This window comes from Mastomys coucha, unplaced genomic scaffold (assembly GCF_008632895.1).
Source record: "Mastomys coucha isolate ucsf_1 unplaced genomic scaffold, UCSF_Mcou_1 pScaffold21, whole genome shotgun sequence".
Classification (NCBI taxonomy): Eukaryota; Metazoa; Chordata; class Mammalia; order Rodentia; family Muridae; genus Mastomys; species Mastomys coucha.
This window is the reverse complement of record NW_022196904.1, coordinates 68066380-68077257: the sequence shown is the minus strand read 5'-3', so window position 1 is coordinate 68077257 and position 10878 is coordinate 68066380.

The window sequence follows — 10878 nt, the reverse complement described above, 5'->3', positions numbered from 1 at the left end:
TTCTTTGCTGTGCTCTTGTTTGGATTGCTTACATTTCACACATTCTTGATTTTGAAGTGGCTTCTCTTCTGTCACAAGGCACTTTCTTGCTTCATTCTACATCTTTGAGTGATTGTTATTCTTTCTTCTCCAGAGCTTTCCTAAACACCATCCTCCCCTAGTCCTTAGGCACATCAACACTAACTTGTTCTGTTTTGTTAATCACAATTGGCTTTCAGAATGTGATGGGGGGAGCTGGTTAGGCAAGACTGCTTTTAACAATGCCTACTGCTCAAGCTTGTCTGCCTGTGGGACTCTTGGGAAGCCATGGTATTTAGGGATTTGTCCCTCATGGTTGTGCTTATGCTCTGTGACTTTGTGTCATGCTATGACTGGCTGTCCTGATGGGGATGATCAGACTATCCTGTCTTGGGATCATAAGACTTGGATGAGAGAATAGAGAGTGGAGCTGGGTACACCCTGCTGACAGTGCCAGAGAGAGGAGCTTCATCATAAACTCTTGTTACTGCAGCACTGCTGCAGCTGTGGACTCTGTGCATGCCAGGCTAGGCTGGCACAGAAAACAACATTCCCACCACACTACCCACTTCGAGGTTGTTTTAGAATGGATTGTGTTACCTTCACCTTAGAGGCTGGTGCAATGAAAGTTTATTTCTTGCTTATCTAGTGTGGAATGGTTGGGTAGCACTGGAAAGATGATCTTCAAATGCAGCCCAAGGGTTTTAGTAGCTTCCATCAAGTGGATATGTCATCTGGAATGTGCAGCTTCCAAGGCTGATTTTGAAGAAAGATGAGAGGACACAGACAAAGAGTCCTGTATGTCCCATGTCATTTGTGTTCTGGGAACACAGGAATACATGACTATTTGGTAAGTATTGCCTCTCTTTGCCATGTATTATTCCTTAGAAGATGAGGAAAAAGGAAAAAAAAAACCTGCTATAAGGCACCAGAATTTTCATGTGATGTGAGAGCCTCTCAACATAAATATTTTAAGGCCAACAGAATCTTCAGAGAAAAGAAAGATACAAGATGAAAAACTGTATCTTGTTTGAACTTAAAGATAGCCCCTGAAACACCCAACCTTACCCCTTGGTTGCCCAATGGATGGGTAAAATTCAATGCTTTCTAGCCTCCAATGCATCAGAGCTGAGATTACCATGCTGTAAGATGTGGGGTTGGTTTTTCTAGTCAAATTATCTAGCTGTTTCCACGGGCCCAAAGTGATACATCTAGAATGACAAGGTAGCTGTCAAAACTTCAAGTGAGGGAGGAAGCAGGAAGTATGTAGTTGGAACTATGCTAGCCAGGGATCCTGGACAGAGAGCTTGAGGATTGGAAGGCTGCAGAAACCAGGGAATCCTAGGAGAACATTTCCCAGCTAGAGACCAAGAACAGTAAGAAGCTAGAAGTTTGAAGAATCACACCTAGAATCTTAAGCACTGGTAACTTCTTTCAGCATCTCCTCATCTCAAACATGGCTTTGACTTGAAGATCATCCCAAGGCCAAAGATCAGCCTCTCTAACTCCCCTGGACAGCACCATCGGAATGCAGGAGCAAAGGCAGTTTCCATCTCTATGGTTTTATGAGCACTGTATTTTATGATTTCTGTTGCAGAGATAAGACTGAAAGATAATGTCCTTTTTTTTTTTTTCTTTCCTGTTGCTGTACTGAAATGAACTTGGGGAGGAAAGGATCTATTTTAACTTACAGGACACAGAATATCAAGAGAAGCAGGAACCTGGAGGCAGGAACTGAAGTAGAAAACAATAGAGGAATGCTGCTTATTGTCTTGCTCTCCACAGTTTATTCAACGAGAGCTTTTTACTCAACCCAGGACCACATGGGGAGAAGAGGCACCATCTAAAAGTAGCTGAGCTTTCCCACATAATCTCTGATCAAGAAAATGCTCCACTGACTTGCCTAGAGGCTGGTGTGAATGGATTTTCTTCTTAGTTTTGGTTTACTCTTTCCAAATGACTCAAGTTTCTGTCAGGCTGGCAAAGCTAGCTAGCACACATAAGGAAGAACATCTCTTTAATTCTAGTGTAACTGAAAAATGGGGGAAAGATTTAGCACAGCAGCTAATTTTGTAGCTGAATATTTTCAAAATGTAAATGAAGAATTTCTCTTATTGATTTAGTCTTCCTTTGAGCTCTTAAGAAGAAAGGACTTGTGCTCTGCAGCAGCTGTGTATATCTATGAATGGAGAAGAGCTCTGTTGTTTTTTCCTTTGAGGCTCAGACTTTATATCCCTTCTAAAGGCTTGTCCTAGTTCATGGTTCCCCTATTCCATGTTGTATTTCTGCCCTGTGGTTTCTATCCTCAACTATTAGTAGGTTTAGTGGACAACTTGACATTGTGGAGGGAAAACAGGCACCAGCCCCTTGCCCTTCAGTATGAACCCTCTTCTGCACCAAAATGAAATTAGTGTGAATTTTTTCTTTCTTTATTTCTGGTACCTGCTTGTAATATGTGGTCACTGGGCTGGAACCTCATATTATTCTACCTAGCACCTCTTTCTAATCACTTTAAAAGCTATTTGATAATAGGAATATCTTGCTAAGATGAGACTAGACATTATTGGGCATACTGTGCTAAATTCTTCCTTCATTTTTTTTCCCCCATTAAATGGGAATTGAAGAGATATTCAGTATCTGTACTACTTAGCTTTGGTCAACTTCACAAAATCTTAGAGACACTTGGAAAGGGAAATATTGAGAAAATCCCTCCATTAGCTCTGCTTGTGGGCAAGCCTCCCAGCATTCCTTTCTGTCCACATTTTCTCACATTGTAAAGCATTTACATGTTCTTGGTAGCACAATAGGAACAAAATAAGTAGAAACTAACATCTTCATTATTTCAAAGATTGAGATGGAGCAAAGTAGAGCCCCAGAAGCCATAGACCTTCTAGAATGCTGTTTTTGGAACTTACCTGGGTTACAGAAGCACTTGAGTGTCTGATGAGTATCTGGATACCTTTCCTTAGAAAAAGAAAATATGCAAAATCTACAATATTCTTCACATTTTTTTATTGTTTGCTTACCAGATCTAAGTGATTCTCAAACTGTTGGACTATGAACATCCATTTAGAGTAACATTCTGTTTCAAGTTCCTTCCAACCTAGCAGTAATGGCTTTGTATCCTGTTGATTGAGAAGATTCCTAACAATACACAGCTACTATGGATTCTGCAATGATTTGAAGTATTTTGGCATTTTCTTAATCATAATAGCACCTATGTGAACTTGGAAGAACACATTGTAAATATATCTATCACACTGTAAATATATCTACTGGCTACCAGCTGTATAATTGATTCTATCTGCATTCAGTGAATTCTTCCATTGTTGGAAACCTCTCCAACTGACATGTAATAGAATCAAAGGCTGCAAGGAAATCAAGACTACTCAATAGAACTCCATTATTTTGCATAACAGAGAAGGCAAAAGTGGAACAACAACTTGTCTAGAATCACATAGCCAGACACTATCCTAAGGGAGACTATAACCTGGGGGTTTCAAAGCCCAGCTACCCTACTGACATATAGTTCTTCCATTACTACCAGTCAATGGTCAGCTGTCTTAAGGGAGTGAGTGGGATATAAAACTTATAGCCTCAAGGCCAAATTTATTATATAGTTTATCTTGAACTTGACTATATTTGAGAGCCCATGTTCAAGAACTTCTTCAGGAGAAATCACAAAAGGTTGTGGGTTCCCAGAGGTGAAGTATTAGTCACCAAATCAGAAGATGCTGATTGATTGGAGTAGGAAAAGACTAGAAATCTAGAACTTACACTTAAGGACAGATGGTGTTGTGGTTTGGACGTGAAAGGCACCTCCACCCCAGTAAGCTCACATATTTGTAAATTAAGTCTTCAGCAGGTGGATCTGTTTGAGAAGATGAAACCATTTTGGGGTGGAGCCTGACTGGAAGAAATGAGTCCCTCAGGGTGGGCTCTGAAGGCTTATATGGCTGCACTGTCTGTCCATCCTTTCCTTCCTGGCTGCTGATGACAACTTCTTGTTCCTGCAGCTACACTTTTGCTGTCTGTTTCCATATCTTCCTTGGCATGATGGTTTTTATCCCCTGCAAACTTTAAGAATAAACTCTTCCTCCCTCAAGTACCTTCTTGTCAGATAAATATGAGTATCTCTAAGTTTGGTCACAGCAAGAAGAAGCGTAATCAATCCAGATAGGGTGTGCTTTGTGGGAATAAAGGAGAAACTACCAGGTTCAGGGCTTTGGCTTAGAAAAGGGTACTGGCTATGCAGTCATTTGAATTGCACATGACAGGACAATAACGCAGAAGAAAAGAGGATAGGCTTGAAATATTGGATGTTAATCTGGGCCCTGGTTAATTGGGACTCTTAACTATTCAAAACCCTCCAGGAAGGGGTCTGCTTGTACTCAATTGGATGCCCAGACTCATGTGCTCTGTTCTGTTCCTCTTGCATATCTCGTGCACTAAAGTTATTCAGGATGAGGTTCATAGCAAGCTGAGGTAATTGAACTGGATTTAACATTTAAACTTTTTGGAAATTACCAGAGACTCTGACTCATGCTTCACTGTCCTGAATTTGCTGCAAAAGCTGAGAAACCAAAGGGGCAATAGAATCATAATTTTCATGAGGCTTTCAGGAAAATGAAAGAGACAGGGCTATACACAGTTGAGACTCCAGGCTTAGTTTTCTTTGAGAAACATAGCAAATGGCTTATTGAACATTTTTTATGTGTGTGTAAATTTCCTTAAAGGTTGACCTAAAGGAGTTCTTACCAAGATCTGATAGCCCAGGACAAAGGAATAATCCTTTTTAATAGGATTACAGACTGTCAAAAGGAGCTGGCAGCTTTTAGGCTCTGCATTGTAATGTATGCTCAAAGAAAGCACAGGAAGGAGAAGACAAAAAACAGATTTCTTGTGCTGTTTTACACTCCCTAAGCCACTAATATTTCTAGCTTACAGTGTCTTTGGCTGAACAAACTATGTTCATTGTATGAGTCATTTCTCAAGACAAGGTAAGCAAAATTGAATGTATGGAGCCAAGCAATAGTAAATGAGAAATAGTCTGTTGTATATAAAAACAACTGTATATTTAAAGATATGTATACACACACACACACAGGAGAGAGAGAGAGAGAGAGAGAGAGAGAGAGAGAGAGAGAGAGAGAGAGAGAGAGAGAGAGAGAGAGAGAGAGAGAGAGAGAGAGAGAGAGAGAGAGAGAGAGAGAGAGACTTTGTAGTATAGGCTGGCCTGAAACTCACTAGCCCAGATTGTCTTTGGATTCATGGCAATCTTCCTCCTTTAGCTTCCAAAATTCCGATATTATAAGCACAAGCTACAATTCCTGGCTATATAATGTGTATATGAGTATCTCTAAATTAGCAGATCATATGTCACCAGATGCATGAAGATTTTGACTAAAGATCAAAACAAATTTGTTTCTTATCAAAGTTATTTATTATGCAGAACGTTCAAACCAATAATAGCTGCTTTGTGTCTCTTTACCTGAATAAAATGTTAACAAAGTATTGTCTTCATCCATGATGGTTCAATGAGTATATTTTTAAATACTCTATATCACTTCTGAAGAGATGACTTTAGGCATTTTGGTGCAGTACCATGTGTGGTCCTTTGTCAACATACATCCTCAATGAAGTTTGCTATTCATGTAGAATAGGTTTCATTTGTCCCTGTGAGGATGGGGCTTGCTGCTGCTGCAATGTTTTGCCTGGCCACTTACAGAGCATGTCATTCTGGAAGTCTTCACTTTAGAATCTAAATCATTTTCCCTGCATGTCACTTAGTGCATCCTTCCTGAGTATAGTGAATGAAAGGGCTTTTAGAAGGCTTTACTCCACAAATATCTTTATGAACCCTGAGGCTCAATAGCAGCACTTTGCCCCGGAATCACTGCTCATGCCTAGCCTAATTAGACACACATACCAAGCCATCCTCCAGTGGACACAGCTTCCTCCAGACACTTCCCAGATGACTGCAATGCACCTTCCTCCAGTGACCTATATAGTTAAGCACATGCAATGCTGGAGATAGGAAACTCAAGGAAGGTATGACCCACTGAAATCAAGTCTTCCTACTGCTTATGGCATTGGGGGAATCACTTTATTCCTTTCTTTTTATGGAGGTAAAAAATGGTGCCAAAGAATGATGGACTAATTAGATAAAATGCCAGGAAAGTATCTCATATACCCACCAACAAGAAGAGGGCATTTGAACCCTGGGGACACCTGTTAGAGTATTTAGGCTTTTATGTGCCATAGTGAGGGACTAGACTGGGACATATGGTTAAAATTAGAAAATAGAGACAGCTTATTAAAGAAAGGAAAACATCTCAGATAGTGAAAGTAGACAAATGAGCTAAAGAACAGCTTGAAAAAAATGCTAGTCCACAACATTCATGACACTTTAAGGGTCATTTTTATATACTCATTTCTCTCATGTTTGTACTCTGGGAGCTTTTGTTTAAACTATCTGTTGTATGAAGTTCTTCAGGGGTGGGGCAGGGGTTTCAGACTGTCTCTGCTCACTGGCTACTTTTATATTGTGTGTCTTGCTGCTGTTCTCTCTGGTACATACTCCCTTCCTGGACTCCAAATCCTATCCTACACGTGCTGGGTCATACTGCTCTCTGTCTATTCCTCTATTTTCTAGTCCTTTTCCTGAATACATTCACCTTTTATATTACAGGCAGATTGTACACTTGGAAAGGATACTGGTCATGACATGCTTCCAAATGTTCTCTACATTTCAGAAAACAAGTACTCAAGCTCAGCTCTTATGCCAGTTGAGAGTGAGAACAAGCACACATCCACCATCAGTTCCTTAGCCTGAAGGACACCTTGCTGTGTGCATCATCTACATGAGGCTCACAAGTGCCTGTTTTTATTGCAAAGCTCTCCCATATCAGATAGAAAGCTGATGAGACTTGGAAAAGCCATGATTTGATGACAATAAACTACCTCCACCTGTGCTGGACCACTCTCCATTTACAACTCAGAGAATCCCAATTAACATATCCTAATTAAAACTAGCAAATAATTATTGAGCAACATGGGCAGAAACACAAAAAGTCCTCAAAAATGAAAAGGGAAGATTCTGTGTCTTGCTGGAGACTAATGTCCCTGGGTCCTGGTTCAAGGGATTCTGATGGACGTCTCTGATCAATGCTGGTATAAAACTGATCAGACTTATCATAGCTTTATGTCCAGCCTTCCTCTTGACTTGGAAGGATCTTTATTTACCTGGTGTCCTCTTTGAAATGTACCTTGCCTGTGCTTACAAATAGATGACATTGCGTGGCATTGGTGATGTTGCTCCATACATTAGTCTTTGGTTGTGTGCTTAGACAATGAGGGTCTAACTATATAGAATGCACTTATGGCCTCAGTCTGGACCAAAACCAAGCAGCACAAGGATCCTGATATGGGTGGAAATCACATTTGATTATATTTAATTACACAAACTTCCTGTCTCAGTGGCTGGCCAGTTCTGTATGTCTATTTATATTTTATTCTGTTTTGGGGTTTCTGTTTGGTTTCTGAAGCGAGTCTTTCCTCTCTTGACTTTTAATTGGTAGAGCCCTACTTTGACCTTCTGGTCTTTGTCGTGTTTCAGTTCTTGGACCTAGATCATGGTCTCAGCCTCCATCTCTGTTCCTCTGGAATCATGTTTGACTAGAACCGACAGTTTCTGGCAGCCTATATCAGGAGAGCTTCATGATAAACAGAGTACTTCCTGATGCTCAGGAGTCCATGAGAATCCGGGATTCTTTTAGCTAGCTCTGACTTCAGTGAAGCTCACTCTGCAGTTGAACTTTTCTTGCTTGGGTCATCAAGACAGAAAACTTGGTACTTTTAAGTCTCTGAGAGAACTTTACAGAGCTGCCGCCAGCCTCCTCAGTGATGATTTATGCATGATGATTGGGAATGTGCACTGTCTTCATTCCTTTAAAACTTAGCCATGACCTAGGGGCAGAACAGGTACCTCTGTACCTGTTCCATCCTCTCTCTCTCTGACTCTTTCACTTTCTAAACCTGTGTATTTACTTCATTGTTTGCAGAGGGATCCAGTGGCTTGAACTGAGCAGTGGAGGAGATCTGTGTTACACCAGGTTCTAGGATTTGCATTCGACCTGGTGGATTCTGATTTGCAATGCAAAAACAGAAGAATGTGTAATACATTTCAAGGAATATATATTTAAATATTGGACAATCTCTTCTGGCAAAAATAAAAATACACTTCTGGGCTAAGGAGATGTAGATACTCAAGTCACACAGAGTGTCAAGCTTTGAGAAAGGCACCCCTACTTGAAGGACTCAGAGCAAGTTCTTCATATCCCACAGGTTTGGATTCTTCAGCAAGAAAATAAGATTTAGGTCATATTATCTCTGAAGAAGGGTAAGCCTCCATGACCCAAATGTTTTGACTTCTGATTTTCATTGTTTATGAACAGATTTTGCTTCAAACATGATTTTATAGATTATTCTCTTAAAATTGCAATTGAATATAAACTAATATTTGTCTTTTTTTTAAATTGAAAATAGATTTTTCATACAGTGTATTTTGAATATAGCTTCCCCTCCCTCTATTCCTCTCCATTTGTCCCCACATTTCCTCCCATTCAAATCTAGCTCCTTCCTGTCTCTTTAGAAAACAAACAGGCACCCAAGAAATAGTAAACTGAAATAAAATATAATAAGAGAAAGCAAAAACTAACAAATTGGAATAAGGCAAAACAACAGAAGGAAAAGAGACAAAGAAAAGGCATAAGAAACAGATATAGGCGCAGAGAAACACTTGTTAGTACATTCTGGTATTGCATAAAAATATAAATCCACAGCAGTTATATATGTATGCAAAAGTTGTAGGGCAATAAAATAAAAGTGAAAATAAAAATTAAAACTAATTTTTAAAAAGCACTATTATGGTATTATAAGATAAGATCCTCCAAAAATGTCCTTGAGTTTGTTTTCTGATGACCATCTACTGTTGGGCATGCTGCCTACCATTAAAAGAAGTTTGTGTTTTCAGTGAGACTCCCTTGGAGAAAACTACTTTTTAATGTGTGAATGGTTATCAGTTGGATACAACTTATGGGTTATGAATAGGACCATGTGTCCATTTCTCTTTTCAGGTCTAGGACCCCATTTGGTATAGCCCTGTAGACCTTGTGCCTGCTTCCTTAATCTCTGTTTAAAGGGCCTTGTTTTCTTCATCCCCTTTGGCTTTAACATTGTTCTGCATCCTCTTCAATAGGCTTCCATGAGCGCTGGGGGCTAGGATTTGATGGAGACATCTCATTGAAAGATGAGTGTTCTGAGGTCTCTGCCTCTCCGAGTATGGTTTGCCTGTCAGTCTCTATTTGTTTCCATTGCTGTAGGAGGAAATTTCTCTGATGATGATCAAGTAAGACACTGATCTGTGAGTATAACAGAATGTCTTTGTGAGTGATTGAATTGCTATGTTCCTTTTGTAGAACACTGGAATATTACTTTTCAATCTAGGTTCCTGAGCTATCTATTCTCAGGACCTTGGTCACCCACATAGTATCAGTATCCACTCTACGTTGTGGAGTGGAATTTAAATGAATCAGATATTGGTTGATTACTCCTACAAGCTTTGTGCCCCCATTGCACTGGTATATCTTGGGGCTCTAAGGATTGTAGCTAGTTAATAATGTTAATGTACCATCAAACAATCAAATATAAGCAAAGGCATACTAATTTGTCTTCCTGGGTTTGGGATATACCTCACTAAGTATTTTAGTTGTTATTGTTTATTTCTTTATTTTTAGTTTTGTTTTGTTTTTGTTTTTCAGTTTCTGGTTTCTATTTAGTACAAATTTAATTTCATCATTTCATTTTTTTGACTGCAGTAATATTCCATTATGTAAAAGAACCACATTTAAAAAATACATCCCTCCATTGATGGCCATCTAGGCTGTTTTCCATTTGTAGCCATTATGAATACAGTAGGAATGAACTTGGTTGGGCAAGTGTCTCTTGAGGCAGGTCAATACCTATCATCTCGAAGGACTGCCTGACTAATTTTAATCATGGTTGTATGAGTTTGAACTCCCACCAGCAATGGATGAGTGTTTCACTTGTGCCACATCCTTGCCAGCATGTGTCATTTGTTTATTGATCTTATCCATTCTAGCAGGTGTAAGCCGAAATCTAAAAGTAGTTTTAATTTGCATTTCCCTGATGAATAGGGATGTTGAACATTTCCTTAAGTGTTTTTCATCCATTCAAGTTTCCTCATTGAGAATTCTATTTAGATCTCCATTCCATTTTTAATTTCTTTATTTGCTTTCTTAATGCCTAATTTTTTCAGTTCTTATATATATTAGCTATTAATCTCCTATCTGATATGTACTTGATAAAAATCTTTCCCTATTCTGTAGTCTGCTGCTTTTTCCAATGATGGTACCCTTAGCCATGCAAAGTTCTCAGTTTCATGAGGTCCTATTAATTCATGAGTTCTAGGCTATTCCCCACTTTTTCTTCTTTCAGATTTAGTGTATCAGGTCCCATATTAAGGTCTTTGACCTGTTTTGGAGTCGACGCTTATTGTGGAGTGACACATATGGATCTATTTGGATTCTTTTGCATATAGCTGTCCAGTTTGACCAGCACCATTTGTTTAGAGTCCTGAGATTTTCCCCTATTGGTGTATATTTCTAGTTTCAGTATAAAATTCTGTATCCATAGAAATGTAGATTTATGTTTAGGTCTTCAATTCTATTTCATTGATCACTGTGTCTGTTTTTATGCCAATACAATGTGTTTTTTTTAATTAGATATTTTCTTTATGTACATGTCATATGATTTCTCCTTTCCCAGTTTCCCCTCCAA